Genomic DNA, 16,042 nt, shown 5'->3' on the forward strand with positions numbered 1-16,042 from the left:
TTTTTCTGCATCTTCTCTGTATGCTCTGTCTTCTTGGGATTCATTCTACTCTTAATTGGGGTCGGCATAAGCGACATTTCCAATGTCACGCACAGCTCAACTTTCTTAGTACGGAGTGCAGGAGGGAAATATACACATGCCATTTGCTTTCCTTTTCTAAAAGTAACTCCATTCTCATCATTGCTTCTGAATACAAGAGTAGCAAAAGGTGAAACAGGTGGCACTTTGTCGCAAAGACATAAGAGACTGCAGATGAAAACAAGGTGCTGGAAGAACTCAGTGGGTCAGGCAGCATCCATGGAGGGAAATGGACAGATGACTTTTCAGGTGGAGACTCTTCATCTGCATTGCAAGAATAGATGGGACATAGCTGGTATTAAAAGGTGGTGCAGGTAGGGCAAGCTAGTAAGTGATGGGGTCATCCAAGTGAGGAGGCAGATGAAGAAGGGAAGGGTGGAAATAGTGACAGAGGCTTTGACAAACTTCTATAGATGTGAGGTGGAGAGTATATTGACTGGTTGCATCACAGACTGGTATAAAAACACCAATGCCCTTGAATGGAAAATCCTACAAAACATAGTGGATACGGCCCAGTCATCACGGGTAAAGCCCTCCCCACCATTGAGCACATCTACATGTTGTGTTGTTGCAGGAAAGCAGCATCCATCATCAGGGACCCCCACCATCTAGGCCATGCTCTCTTCTCACTGCTGCCATCAGGAAGGAGGTGCAGGAGCCTCAGAACTCACACCACCAGGTTCAGGAACAGTTCTTACCCCTCTACCAACTTGAAGCAGGAGGGATATCTTCACTCAGCTTCACTTGCCCCATCACTGAAATGTTCCCAGAACCAATAGGCTCGCTTTCAAGGACTATTCATCGCATGTTCTCAATACTTATTGCTTATTTAATTATTGTTATTATTTTCTTTTGTATTTACACAGTTTGTTGTCTTGAGCACACTGGTTGTTTGTCCTGTTGGGTATGGTCCTTCATTGATTCTGTTGTGATTCTGAGATTTACTGTGTATGCCTGCAAGAAAATGAAACTCGGGGTTGTATATTGTAACGTATGTACTTTGATAATAAAGTTACTGAAAACTTTGGTGATAAGTGCATGTGACAAAGGGTTGCAGGTGATGGAATCTGATAGGAAAAGAAGGTGGAGCATGGAATCAAATTGGGAAGGTGGGGTGTGGGCACATGGGAACAGTGGGGCGGGGAGGGACCCAGTGGGAGGTTGTGCGGGTGCTGGGCAGATGGAGTCGGTGGAAAGAGGAAAGAATGGGTGATGGGGGCAGTGATATGAGGGGTGGGTATTTGACCAGGAAGAGAGAGATGGGGGACAGAGTTTGGAGAATTCTATATTTTCAATGGAGTTTGTCATATTCTTTAGCCTCACATACAGACTAGGAACAGGAGTTGGATACTGAGATCCTCGAACCTGCTCTGCCATTTAATAAAACAATGGATAATCTGATTTAAACCTCAATTCAATATTTCCATCTGCCGTAAGTAATCTTTTAGCAGCTCCCCCAGTTTGTCATAGATCTATTTATGTTGCATTTAAAAATCTTCAATGACTGCCTCCACCACTCTTTGAGGGTTCCAAAGACTTATGAATCTCTGAGATAAAAAAATGCATTTTCATCTTTATCTGAAATGGATACCCCTTATTTTTAAACAGTGACCCCTGATTTTATATTCTCCCAAAAGAGGAAACATCTTCTTGACATCCATAGAACATAAAACAGTACAATAGAGGAACAAGCCCTGCATCCCATGATATCTAAGCTGCCTGCACAAAATGCAAAACTAATCTAAATGCCTTCTGCATGCACATGATCCACACCCTCCATTCCCTGTATATTCATGTGTCTATCTAAACAGCACTATTGTATCTGCCTCTACCATTACTCTGGCAGTGCATTCCAGACAGCTGCCACTCCTTGTCCTCCCCATCTCCTTTAAATCTGTCTCCTCCTCACCTTTAATGCATGATCTCCAGTACCCCAGACAGGGCTGACAATTCAACCCTGCGAAGAAAGATTCTAACTGTCTACCCTAGCTATGCTTTTCAAAATCTATAAGCTCCTATAAGGTCTCCCTTCAGCCTCCAACAGCCCAGGTTTGTCCAAGCTCAAACTCTCTAATCCAGGCATAATGCTGGTGAATCTCTTTGGTATCTTTTCCAAAACCTCCGCATTCTTTCTGTAATAGGATGAGCAAAACTGCAATTAACACCCCAGATGTGTTAAATCCCTTACTTCCAGCTTCTTTTGGTTAAGACTTATGTTTTTTTTAATGTGTAAACGTATTATAGCTCAGTTAGTAGGCTATATACCTTCTTTTTATAAATACAGCTCTGTGGTGATAGAAGTTCTGATTAACTTCTCTATATATCGTAAGGTTGGCGCGTGGCCAAGTGATTAAAGCGTCAGTCTTGTGACCTGAAGATCGCTAGTTCGAGCTGAGGCAGCATGTTGTGTCCTTGAGCAAGGCACTTAACTACACATTGCTCTGCGACGACACCGGTACCAATACCACCGGTATGGGTCCTAATGCCCTTCCCTTGGACAACATCGGCGGCGTGGAGAGGGGAGACTTGCAGCATGGGCAACTGCTGGTCTTCCATACAACCTTGCCCAGGTCTCAGTCAACATCGAAATCGATGGACAGCCAAAGAAGATATTGTAAGGTTGGCTTGGAGTTGGGTAGTGGGTAGTGGGAGTAAGTTAGTGATAACTAACTTTGTACGATTCTACTATTAGTGTTTTTCCTTAACTGTTATGAACTGTACATTTGATATGTTTGTTTTGCACCGTATAAACCTCTTTTTTTTAACTTTTTTTTGTTGATGCATTGTAGAAACTTATAAAAAAGTTAATTTAAAAAAACACCCCAAATGTGACCTAAGCAATGTTTTATAGAGCTGCAACAGGACATTTTCTCACGTGCTCTGACTAGTGATGCGCCGTAAATCTTTTTTATAACCCTTTCTACTTGCATGGCCACTTTCAGGGAGCTAGGGACTTTATTTATTATTTTAATGAGATAGAGCACAGAATAGGTCCCTTTAGCCCTTCGAGCCGCACCTCCTAGAAACCAGTACATCTTTGGACTGTGTGAGGAAACCCACGTGGTCACGGTGAGAATATACAAACTCCTTACAGGCAGTGGCGGAAATTGAACCCCTGTTGGTGGTACTGTAAAGTGTTGTGCTAAACACTACGCTACCATACTGCCCTGGAACTTGGACCCCAAAATCTCATTCTACATCCCTCTCTAAATCTACTGTGTCAAGACACCTCAGTACCTTGTGGTTCAATCAATCTGCCTCTCACTCCTTTAAAATCCACTGGTAAGCCTTTTCTGAGTCGCTTTCACTGCATCAGCATCCTCTCATAAATAAGACCATAATACATAGGACCAGAATTATGTCATTCGGCCCATCGAGTCTGCTCTGCAATTCCATCTTGGCTGATTTATTATCTTTCTCAAGGCCATTCTCCTGCCTTCTCCCCATAACCTGTGATGCCCTTATACTCAAGACCTATCAACCTCTGCTTTAAATATACCCAGTGATTTGGTTTCCACAGCTGCCTGTGGCAAAGAATTCCACAGATTCGCAATTCTTTGGCTAAAGAAATTCCTCCTCATCTCTGTTGTAAACGGACATTCTGAGGCTGTGCCCTCTGCTCCAAGACTCCCCCACTATAGGAAACATCCTCCACATCCACTCTATCAAGGCCTTTCAATATTCAACAGGTTTCAATAAGATTCCCCCCTCATTCCTCTAAACTCCAGCGAATACAGGCCCAGAGCCATCAAATGCTCCTTATAGTTTAACCCTTTCATTCCCAGGATCATTTTTATAAACATCCTCTGGGCCTTCTCCAATGCCAATTATTCACCCAGAAGGTGGTTGGAATCTGGAACACACTTCCTGAGGGGATGGGGAATGAAAATGCTCCCACAGTCTTTAAAACTTTTTGGAGTAATGGTGTTTCGTTTGTCTGTATTCATGGGTATTCAAGTATCGTTGGATGGCAATTAAATTTGAACTTGATGAGCATTTGAATCACCAAATAAGGAGACAATACTCAGAATCTTGTTTCATGAATCCCCTTTTGCCCCACCTCCCCCTGAGGTTACCTAGCATTTATTCCACCTCTTCTACCAAGACCTCCAGTGTAGTGTTTGAAGATCTGGCACTCGGTCTCTATAATGGTGTGCAATTATTAAATGTTGTCAGATCATAGGCCATGAGCTGAACTGCCATATTAAAGCAGTATATCATTCCAATTGCAGTTATTATTGATCCAAGCCTTCATCTGTGAGGTAACACAGTAATCCCTCAGAAAGAAGAAATCAACTTACATTTATGATCACAGGATGCCTCCAAGCACTTTGCACCCAGTATATTGCTTATGAAGTGTAGTCACTGTTGTTTTTTAGGCAAGCAACAGCTAATTTTACACACAGCAGGGTGCTACAAGCACCATAGAAGTGAGCGACCAGATAATCATTGTAATTCATCAACTGTGAAGCTCGTTGGGACATAATGAGGATTTACAAGATATTATGTAAGTAGAAGTTCTTCCTTTTTTAATTTGTTTTTACATCTAACTAAACAGGCAGGTGGAGCCTAACTTAAGCACCGGATCTCAACCAACATGTCGGACAGTGCAGCAGTTTCTCCACTCCAACATATCCATGCACAAGCAAAATTGGAGCAGGAGTGAATTGTCAGACCCTCAGACATGCCTCACCATCCAATATGATCATGGTTTATCCACGATGGCCTGAACTCCTCTTCTCTGCCCATTCCCATAGTCTTCAATTTCTAGATTTACCAAACATTTATCTATCACTACTGTAAATATATATCATGGTCTGATCTCCACCAGACTCAGGGGTAGAGAAGTTCAGAGATTCACCACCATCTGAGAGAAGAAATTTCTGTACTTTTCAGCAATCGACTCACTTTCAAGGACTCTTATCTCATGTTCTTGATATTAATTGCTTATTTATTTATTACTATTTCTTTCTATTTGTATTTGCACAGTTTGTTGTCTTTTGAACACTGTTTAAATGCTCAAGTTGGTGTGGTCTTTCGTTGCTTCTGTTATGATTATTACTCTATGGATTTATTGAGTATGCCCACAAGAATTTCAGTGTTGTATATGGTGACATATATGTACTTTGATAATAAATTTACTTTGAACTTTAAATGACTGACCCTGGTTCAAGACTCCTCCACATTATTTACTTATGTTCTGGAATAGGGTTTAGTTCTAAGGCCAAGGTGACAATAACCTTACAAATGACACCTTGACACTAATTGTTGATAGCTTATTATTTGTTCATTGGAAGAAGGGAAAAATAAACAAAGCACACCTGAATTTAACCAGATTAAGTTGCTGATATGATATAGAAACATAGAAACATAGAAACATAGAAAATAGGTGCAGGAGTAGGCCATTCGGCCCTTCGAGCCTGCACCGCCATTTATTATGATCATGGCTGATCATCCAACTCAGAACACCGCCCCAGCCTTCCCTCCATACCCCCTGACCCCCGTAGCCACAAGGGCCATATCTAACTCCCTCTTAAATATAGCCAACGAACCGGCCTCAACTGCCTCCTGTGGCAGAGAATTCCACAGATTCACCACTCTCTGTGTGAAGAAATTTTTCCTAATCTCAGTCCTAAAAGGCTTCCCCTCTATCCTCAAACTGTGACCCCTCGTTCTGGACTTCCCCAACATCGGGAACAATCTTCCTGCATCTAGCCTGTCCAATCCCTTTAGGATCTTATACATTTCAATCAGATCCCCCCTCAATCTTCTAAATTCCAACGAGTACAAGCCCAGTTCATCCATTCTTTCTTCATATGAAAGTCCTGCCATCCCAGGAATCAATCTGGTGAACCTTCTCTGTACTCTCTCTATGGCAAGGATGTCTTTCCTCAGATTAGGGGACCAAAACTGCACACAATACTCCAGGTGCGGTCTCACCAAGGCCTTGTACAACTGCAGTAGTACCTCCCTGCTCCTGTACTCAAATCCTCTCGCTATAAATGCCAGCATACCATTCGCCTTTTTCACCGCCTGCTGTACCTGCATGTCCACTTTCAATGACTGGTGTATAATGACACCCAGGTCACGTTGCACCTCCCCTTTTCCTAATCGGTCACCATTCAGATAATAACCTGTTTTCCTGCTTTTGCCACCAAAGTGGATAACTTCACATTTATCCACATTAAATTGCATCTGCCATGAATTTGCCCACTCACCCAACCTATCCAAGTCACCCTGCATCGTCTTAGCATCCTCCTCACAGCTAACACTGCCACCCAGCTTCGTGTCATCCGCAAACTTGGAGATGCTGCATTTAATTCTCTCATCCAAGTCATTAATATATATTGTAAACAACTGGGGTCCCAGCACTGAGCCTTGCGGTACCCCACTAGTCACCGCCTGCCATTCTGAAAAGGTCCCGTTTATTCCCACTCTTTGCTTCCTGTCTGCTAACCAACTCTCCACCCACACCAATACCTTACCCCCAATACCGTGTGCTTTAAGTTTGCACACTAATCTCCTGTGTGGTACCTTGTCAAAAGCCTTCTGAAAATCCAAATATACCACATCCACTGGTTCTCCCCTATCCACTTTACTAGTTACATCCTCAAAAAATTCTATGAGATTCGTCAGACATGATTTTCCTTTCACAAAACCATGTTGACTTTGTCCGATCATTTCACCACTTTCCAAATGTGCTGTTATCACATCCTTGATAACTGACTCCAGCAGTTTCCCCACCACCGACGTTAGGCTAACCGGTCTATAATTCCCCGGTTTCTCTCTCCCTCCTTTTTTAAAAAGTGGAGTTACATTAGCCACCCTCCAATCCTCAGGAACTAGTCCAGAATCTAACGAGTTTTGAAAAATTATCACTAATGCATCCACTATTTCTTGGGCTACTTCCTTAAGCACCCTGGGATGCAGACCATCTGGCCCTGGGGATTTATCTGCCTTCAATCCCTTCAATTTACCTAACACCACTTCCCTACTAACATGTATTTCGCTCAGTTCCTCCATCTCACTGGACCCTCTGTCCCCTACTAATTCTGGAAGATTATTTATGTCCTACTTAGTGAAGACAGAACCAAAGTAATTATTCAATTGGTGCAAGTACTTTATTGTTCACCTGACCAAGTCATATCTGGACCCACAAATGAAGCCATACAGTACAGATATCAACTCTTCAGCCTATCATGTCCATGCTTGCCATCTAGCACACAGCTACACTAATCCTATTTTACTGGCATTTGATTCGTAGCCTTGGTGACTTAAATGCTCAAAAATTCAAAGTACTTTTATTACCAAATTATGTTTACATTATACAACCTTGAGATTCGTCTCCTAACGGGCAGCCACAAAACAAAGAAATCCAGTAGAACCCGTTAAAAAAACAGTCAAATACCCAACGTGCAGAGAGAGAAAAAAACAAATAATGCAAACAATAAAAGTAAGCAAATAGCATTCAGAATGAAAGTGAGCCCAGAGATCATCCAGATACGTAAAAACCGTAGTATTTAATTCCATCATATCCTGAGGAAGTGTGTTCCAGATTCCAATCACCTTCTGGGTGAATAAAAGTTCTTCCCCAGAACCCCTGTATACCCCTCACTGCCTTCTCGAAGCCAGTCCCCTCTCGCTTTAGATACCGCTGCTGTGGGAAGAAGACTTCTACTCTCTACCCTCTCCTAATATTGGGCACCTCTGTTGGGATTCCATGAACTTCTTCCACTCCAAGTAAAATCAACTGAGGCTATTAACAATAGACAACATCTTGGTGAATCTTCTCTGTACTCTTTATGTGAAATTACCTCTTTTGTATAGTGAGTGAGAATATCAATAGAAGATTGGCTGGGTTCTGCAATGAAAACAGTGGAGAGGAATGATCAGATCTAACCACTGTACCACATTAATGTACATCCAACCAATGTCTGTAGGAAGAGGTCCTGCCAACAACTTTTGGGAATGGACACACGTAAGTGCAGTGTCAGGGCAACACATCTTGTTTTGTGGTCCTACCAGAGAGGCATTCCAACTCCTCCTGATCTGCAAGAACGACCACAACAATGGCAATAGAAGCATTGACAAACGTATCATTTAAAGCTCCTCCTACTCATTCATCCGCACCTGTTTGCTGTCTGTAGGTTTCAGGTGGCACCTGGGTTCTCTGGTTAAAATGATGAACCAGCCACAAAGGCACCGTCTATGGGTGCCAGCGACCAAAGCAACTAACAGTGATGCCCAGCAGACAGTTTGTGTAAATAGTTCTTTTTCACTGACTTTTAAAAATTCTTCTACTACTAATGTGTGTGTGACAGGAGCCTGCAATTTACATTTTGATAATGTGTTTTGGGCTGACTGAGCAATCTGGCACTTTTCCTGTCTCCGAGAGAATTCGGTGCGGTTGAGAATAAGGTTCAGAATGGAGTGCGCAGCCTAATGGCGGAGTGCAAACCCATGATCGGCTCCAATTCTTGACCATCTCATCGATTAAAGCATCGATCAAGACTGAAATCAATGAGGACAGGAGGGGAGAGCGAGTGTGTGTTCAACACTGTCTGCCTGTGTTTGACTAATTTCCCCCTCCTTCTCGTTTGCTGCTGCCAGAGGAAGGTGCAGGAGTCTTGGGTCTCGGGCAAGGTTTGATCACTGTGACTTGTGGACTGGACTCGTTTTTAGAAAACTCTGCAGTTCATTTTATATGTGTTTCTGGTTGTTCCTTTTTTTATTGCTAATTTTTAATTGATCGGGGCAGACTGACTCTCAGCCTGCAGTCAACAAATGACACAGTACTAAATTACTGAACTGAAATAAAGTGAACATTCCTAGACTGTTCCAAGGACTCCGCGGTTTGACGTTTAATATTCTGTGTGTTATTCATTTGCTTTTTGTCATTTATGCGATTGGATGTTTTCTTAAAACAGGTTTCATAGTGTTTCTTTGTTTCGTGGCTGTCTGGAGAAGACAAATCTCAGAGTTGTATACTGCACACATACTTTGATAATAAATGTACTTTGAATCTGATTACTGCTAAATATAACTGTGATCCTGTTGGCACAGTATCTTCACTGCCTACAAGTGCCCTCCTGTTTCAAGTTATCCACCATTGTCCCTGTACCAAAAAAGACCAAGCTAACATGCCTAAACAACTGGCATCCTGTCGCACTCACCTCAATAATAAGCAAATGCTTTAAGAAGCTGGTCAAGGATTACATCTGCAACATGCTACCACCCAACTGGACCCCCTACAATTCGCCTACCAACACAACCGATTGACAGATAACGCAATAGCCACTGCTCTACACACCGTCCTTACACACCTGGAGAAGAAGGATGCTTATGTGAGAATGCTGTTCTTGGACTACAGTTCAGCATTCAACACCATAGTTCGACCAGGCTCGGCAAGAAGCTCAGAGACCTCAGCCTTCACCCTGCCTTGTGCAGCTGGATCCTGGATTTCCTGTCAGATCACCAGCAGGTGGTAAGAGTGGGCTCCCTCACCTCCAACCCTCTGAATCTCAATACAGGAGCCCCTCAGGGTTGCGTACTGAGTCCCCTCCTTTGCTCCCTATATACCTATGACTGAATTGACACCCACAGCTCCAATCTGCTAATTAAATTTGCTGACGACACTACATTGTTTGGCCTTATCTCAAACAATAACGAGGTGGTCTACAGGGAAGAAGTCATCGCTCTGACACAGTGGTGTCAAGAAAACAACCTCCCCTCAATGTCACAAAAACAAAGGAGCTGGTTGTGGATTACAGGAGGAATGGAGACAGGCTAACCCCTATTAACATCAATGGATCTGGGGTTGAGCGGGTAAACAGCTTCAAGTTCCTCAGCATCCACATCACCGAGAACCTCATGCGGTCTGTACACACCAGCTGTGTAGTGTGCTGGAAGGTGATGGAGGAAGAAGAAGGAGTCTAATAGGAAAGAACAGTGGCCCATGGAAGAAAGGAAGGAGGAGAGGAGCCAGAGAAAGGTTATGAGCACCTGAGGAAAGAGAAGGGATGAGAGGGTAACCAGAATGGGGAATCAAAATAGGGAGAAGGAGAGGGACAGGGGTCAAATGACCAGAAGTTAAAGAAATAGATTTTCATGCCATCTCGTTGGAGGCTACCCAGGCAGAATATGAGGTGTTGCTGCTCTGACCTAAATTTGGCCTCATCATGGCAGCTGAGTAGGCTGCAGACAGACATATCAGAAAGTAATGGAAAGTCAAATTGAAATTTGTAGCCACCAGGAGATCCTGCATTTTGCAGCGGACAGACTGACGGTGCTGGACAATCCTCCTGTTTCCCTGTTCCTTCCTTTTCTTCCATGAGCCACTGTCTTCTCCTATTAGATATCTCCTTCAGCCCTTTACCTCTTCCATCTATCCCCTCCTAACTTCTTATATTGTCCCCCTCCCCAACCACCACCTTTCTCCTCACCTGGCCTCAGCTATCATTTGCCAGCTTGTACTTCTTCCCCTCCCCCCAACTTCTTATTCTGGCCTCTCTCCCCCTTCCTTTCCAGTCCCGATGAAGGGTCTCGGCCTGAATGTCAACTCCCTTCCATAGATGCTGCCTGACTTGCTGAGTTCCCCCAGCATTTTATGTGTGTTGCTCAAGACTTCCAGTCTCAGCAGTATCATCTTATTTTTATGATGAACATCCCGATTAGCAATTCAGCCGTTCAGTCCTTCCAGCTTGGGCTAGTATTTGATAAAATTTTAGTCACTCCACCTGAGACTGTAAGATGCTCAGCACTCCTTTAACTGTGTTTCCTCAGCAACCGTGACCTGCCCCAAGGTCAGCTCTGACCAGTGGATTAGAGTTAACATTTCTATCCAGGTAGCTAAAATGAGATACTTATCCTGTACCCAAGTATCCACAGTTCATGTTGTTTCAGATCAAACGGGTTAAATTTATGAGGACCAAGCTAATGTTCCTTCAAACACCAAAGATTATGATGTAATCTAATCAAGGAATTTAAATAATGAGAGGATTTGACGTAATAGATGGAAATTTCCTCAGGGAAAGTTGCTGAGCAAATCCTTAAAATAAAGACCTGGTTTGCCGAAGTTTGTACATGCCGAAGGTATTCCCTCCAGAGCCTGGCTACCCAAATTATGGCCGAAAGGACTTGACTTGGTGTTGGCTTTGGGTTGAGTCAGGCATGAGAAATATCATAACCCCATGAGTTCCAGTTGGATTTGGCTGAGGCAGCTCTTGATAAGCGAATGCACTGTGGTCTCGAGTGGTTGGAATGCAGGAGCAGCCGGGACAATACAGAGGGTGCAAGAAATGGTTTCACTGTTTAAACGGCGACCCGACAGAAGCCCAACAGGGCCAATTATTTGTGTCCAATTCATATTCAGGTCGGGTGGCAAAGTCCTTGAGCTTGAGTTCAGGCTTTGTGCTGAGGAAACAGCAGAAGCTATGTTTCATTTATAAATCATGAGGCTGAGCTTCAGGTGTTTATTGTGAGGTAATTGTATTTTGGATTCCAGGAGTAAAACCAAAAGGGGGAAAATAGATAAGGGGTTTAAAGTAGACATTACACTTTCCTTTATAGACTGAGGCATTGGCAGACAGAGCAATGAAATCCAGCTAAAATGGTAGAAAACATGGCTTAGACCAAACTGGATTATTACACACATTTCTGATCACCATAATACAGAAAGGATGCAATGGAAAGGAAGATGGCAGAAAAGCTTATGTGGGAGTAGCTCATCCATTAAAATTATTGGATTAGTAATAGAAACCTTGAGAAAGTCAAGGGTAGATATAGGACCAATACAAAATGATGCTGGAGATATTGTGATGAGAGATGCAGAGATAGCAGAGGAACTGAATGCGTATTTTGCATCAGTCTTCATTGTGCAAGACGTTTGCAGTACACCGGACATTCAGGAGTGTCAGGGAAGTGAAGTCTGTGCAGTGAAAATTAGGACTGAGAAGGTGCTCAGGAAGCTTAATGGTCTGAAGGTGGATAAATCTCCTGGACCTAATGGAATGCACCCTTGGGTTCTGAAGGAAGTAGCTGGAGAGATTGTAGAGGCATTAGCAATGATCTTTCAAGAATCGATAGATTCTGGCATTGTACCGGATGACTGGAAAATTGCAAATGTTACTCTGCTAGTTAAGAAGGGTGGGAGGCAGCAGAAAGGAAACTATAGACCTGTTAGCCTGACATCAATGGTTGGGAAGTTGTTGGAATCGATTGTTAGGGATGAGATTACGAAGTACCTGGAGGCACATGACAAGGTAGACCAAAGCCAGTATGGTTTCCTGAAAGGAAAATCCTGCTTGACAAACCTACTGCAATTTTTTGAGGAAATTACAAGTAGAGTAGACAAAGGAGATGCAGTAAACGTGGTGTACTTGGATTTTCAGAAGGCCTTTGACAAGCTGCCGCACATGAGGCTGATAAGAGCCCATGGAATTACAGGGGAGTTACTAGCGTGGGTGGAGTATTGACTGATTGGCAGAAAACAGAGCGTGGGAATAAAGGGATCCTATTCTGGCTGGCTGCTGGTTACCAGTGGAGTTCCACAGGGGTCGGTGTTGGGACCACTGCTTTTAACAATGTATGTCAATGATTTAGACTACGGTATTAATGGATTTGTGGATAAATTTGCCGATGATACAAAGATAGGTGGAGGAGCAGGTAGTGTTGAGGAAACAGAGAGCCTGCAGAGAGACTTAGATAGTTTAAGGGAATGGGCAAAGAAGTGGCAAATGAAATACGATGTTGGAAAGTGTATAGTCATGCACTTTGGTGGAAGAAATAAATGGGCAGACTATATTTTAGATGGGGAGAGAATTTAAAATGCAGAGATGCAAAGGGACTTGAAGTCCTTGTGCAAGATACCCTAAAGGTTAACCTCCAGATTGAGTCAGTTGTGGAGAAGGCATTCATTTCTAGAGGTATAGAATATAAGAGCAGGGATGTGATGTTGAGGCTCTATAAGGCACTCGTGAGACCACACTTGGAGTATTGTGTGTAGTTTTGGGCTCCTTATTTTAGAAATTTGGGCCCTTTATCTTAGAAAGGATATGCTGAAACTGGGGAGGGTTCAAAGGAGGTTCACAAAAATGATTCTGGGAGTGAACGGCTTATCATATGCAGAGCGTTTGACGGCTCTGGGCCTGTACTCACTGGAATTCAGAAGAACCGGGTGGGGGGGGAAATTATTGAAACCAATCGAATGGTGAAAGGTCTTGATAGAGTGAATGTGGAGAGGATGTTTCCTGTGGTGGGGGAATCTAAGACCAGAGAACACAGCCTCAAAATAGAGGGGTGTCCTTTTAGAATGGAGATGAAGAGGAATTTCTTTAATCAGAGAGTGGTGAATCTGTGGAATTTGTTGCCACAGGCTGTTGTTGAGGCCACGTCACTGGGTATATTTAAGGCAGAGGCTTGTAGATTCTTGATTAGTCAGAGCATGAAGGGATACAGGGAGAAGGTAGGAGACTGGGGCTGAGAGGGGAAATGGATCAGCATGATGAAATGGCGGAGAAGACTCGATAGACCAAATGGCCTAATTCTGCTCCTACTGTATATCTTATGGCCTTATGGAAAGCTATCATTTCTTTTCTGGCCTTTGTCTGATTCCGGACTTGTCAATGCTGAGCATACCATTCAGTTGAAGAACTGGACAATAAATCTTGTCTTCTCCATTGATACCCGTATCTGAAAGAATGAAATTAATCAGAATCAGAATCAGGTTTATTATCACCAGCATGTGATGTGAAGTTTGCAGTTCAATGCAATACATAATATTGAAGAGGAAAAAAAATAAAAATAATAATAATAATAAATAAATCAATTACAGTATACATATATTGAATAGATTAAAATTCGTGCAAAAAAACAGAAATACTGTATATTTAAAAAAGTGAGGTAGTGTCGAAGGATTCAATGTCCATTTAGGAATCGGATGGCAGAGGAGAAGAATCTGTTCCTGAGTCGCTGAGTGTGTGCCTTCAGGCTTCTGTACCTCCTACCTGATGGTAACAGTGAGAAAAGGGCATGTCCTGGGTGATGGGAGTCCTTAATAATGGAAACTGCCTTTCTGAGACACTGCCCAGGAGGTTTACTAAAATATTTCCAGAGGTGAAGATTTTCAGATGTGAGGCTAGACTGGATTTGGAGTATTCTTTAGATTCAATGTAAGTTGTATAAAGTAATGAGGCTCTAAATGGAGTAATGATAAAAGGGCATGCCCTGCAGAAATGCCACCATCATGACAATCTACTTCTGTCTCAGTGACCTTGAGCTTCTGGGTTGTTATGAGCAGGGCAGGAAGCTGGGGTACTAGGTAGGTACATTTTCGTCTTTATTACAAGAAACAAGCTTATATGGAAACAGCCAGATGATGAACACCCCTCTGTCTAGCCAGCCAGAGAGACATCTGCCAGCAATCTTTTCATGCTGTTAGGTACAAATGTAGACTCACAGTCTGTGTCTTCCTCTATTTCCCCGCCCACTTTCACATAATCTAATAAGGGCAATACAGAAGAATTAAATTTCAATTTCATTTGCAATAATCTGTTTCTAAAAACATGCTAACATCTTCCTCGGAGAAGAGGTTTCTAAAGCTTCCTTCATTGTCTAATGTGTTTCATCAAAAGGATTTCTTCTCTCTGATTAAGCCAAACTGATCAATGAGAATGCACTTAGCGGTGGAGCAGTCTGTCACTCAAGCATGGATCAATTCCTCTTTTATATGTGACGACACTTTAGGATCTCATCACAGCGCTCAGCATTTGTAATGAAGGAGGTGGGTGAGGCTGATTTGCTCAACCTAATTAATTGGCTTTAACCTTTAGATCTGATGTTGAGGCTAATTCAAGCAGTTGGAATGAATGTCCTCAGCCAGTTATGACAACGTATCACCCCAGCTGCAACGCATATAATGCTGCCATTTACAGCTTCTCATATTAATTTTCATCAGACCAAGATGGGAAAGAACAAAGTGAAGTTATAGGGATTTTTTTTGGATGATCTCAAAAAAAAATTCCCAGTCAATTAATTATGTTGGAAGTCCAAATGCTGTTTAGACTGTACATTCTGAACTCCCACAGTCACTAAACTAGCCAGGATTAGAACCAACTCAAAAACAGGACTGTAATATCACTCCGAGCCTGAGACAGCAGACCTCCTTTATCAGTACAAATCAGACAGGCTGGTGACCCGTGGTATTCAGCTTCCTCCTTCAACTCACTGTAAGGATAGTGGGATCTCAGAAGAGAACGGAAAATAATGATTCCTCACTAAAAGCTATCCGTTGTCCCTGCAAAATACTGTAAAATTTTGGAACTTTGTTGTATGTTTTCCAGTGCCTGAGCGTGTTCATCATCTGGCTGTTTCCATATAAGCTTGTTTCTGGTAATAAAGACTAAAATGTACAGCTGTATAATTCCTTCAGCTGTGTTTTTCTTCTTCTTGATGTGAAGTTGTGTTTTCTACTTCCAGTCAAGATGGCGCCAGCGTACAACACTCCCTCGGTTGACATCTTCCAGATAGCCCATGAAAATGTCTTTTTTACTTCTTTTATGTCTGTGTTCATCTAAAGTGTGTTTCAGGGATGGTCTGATCCTGTGATTGACAGTTTGGAGATTGTTTGAGTGATCCAGCACTTTTCTGTCTCCGTGAAGATTCCGGGAAGTGAGCGCATACTCGAAGAAACTTCGAGACGGGGCGTGCGTCGATGTTCGGCCCCATTTCACCGGTTAAAGCATCCATTATTTGCTGATTAAGGAAGATTAAGACATTGAGGCAAATGCAGAAGGCGGGCGAGAGTTCAGCACCAAATGCCTGCCTTTTGATCACTGCCGAGAAGGAATCTGTGAGCTGTGTGGCTCACTGTGGCAGGCACATAGATGTGTTGTCCCTCTCCCTTGGAGGAATGTCGGTCATATTGTAGGATGGTATTGTGATTCTGCATTTATGGACTAGACTATTG

This window comes from Mobula birostris, chromosome X, assembly GCF_030028105.1.
Source record: "Mobula birostris isolate sMobBir1 chromosome X, sMobBir1.hap1, whole genome shotgun sequence".
Taxonomy (NCBI): Eukaryota; Metazoa; Chordata; class Chondrichthyes; order Myliobatiformes; family Myliobatidae; genus Mobula; species Mobula birostris.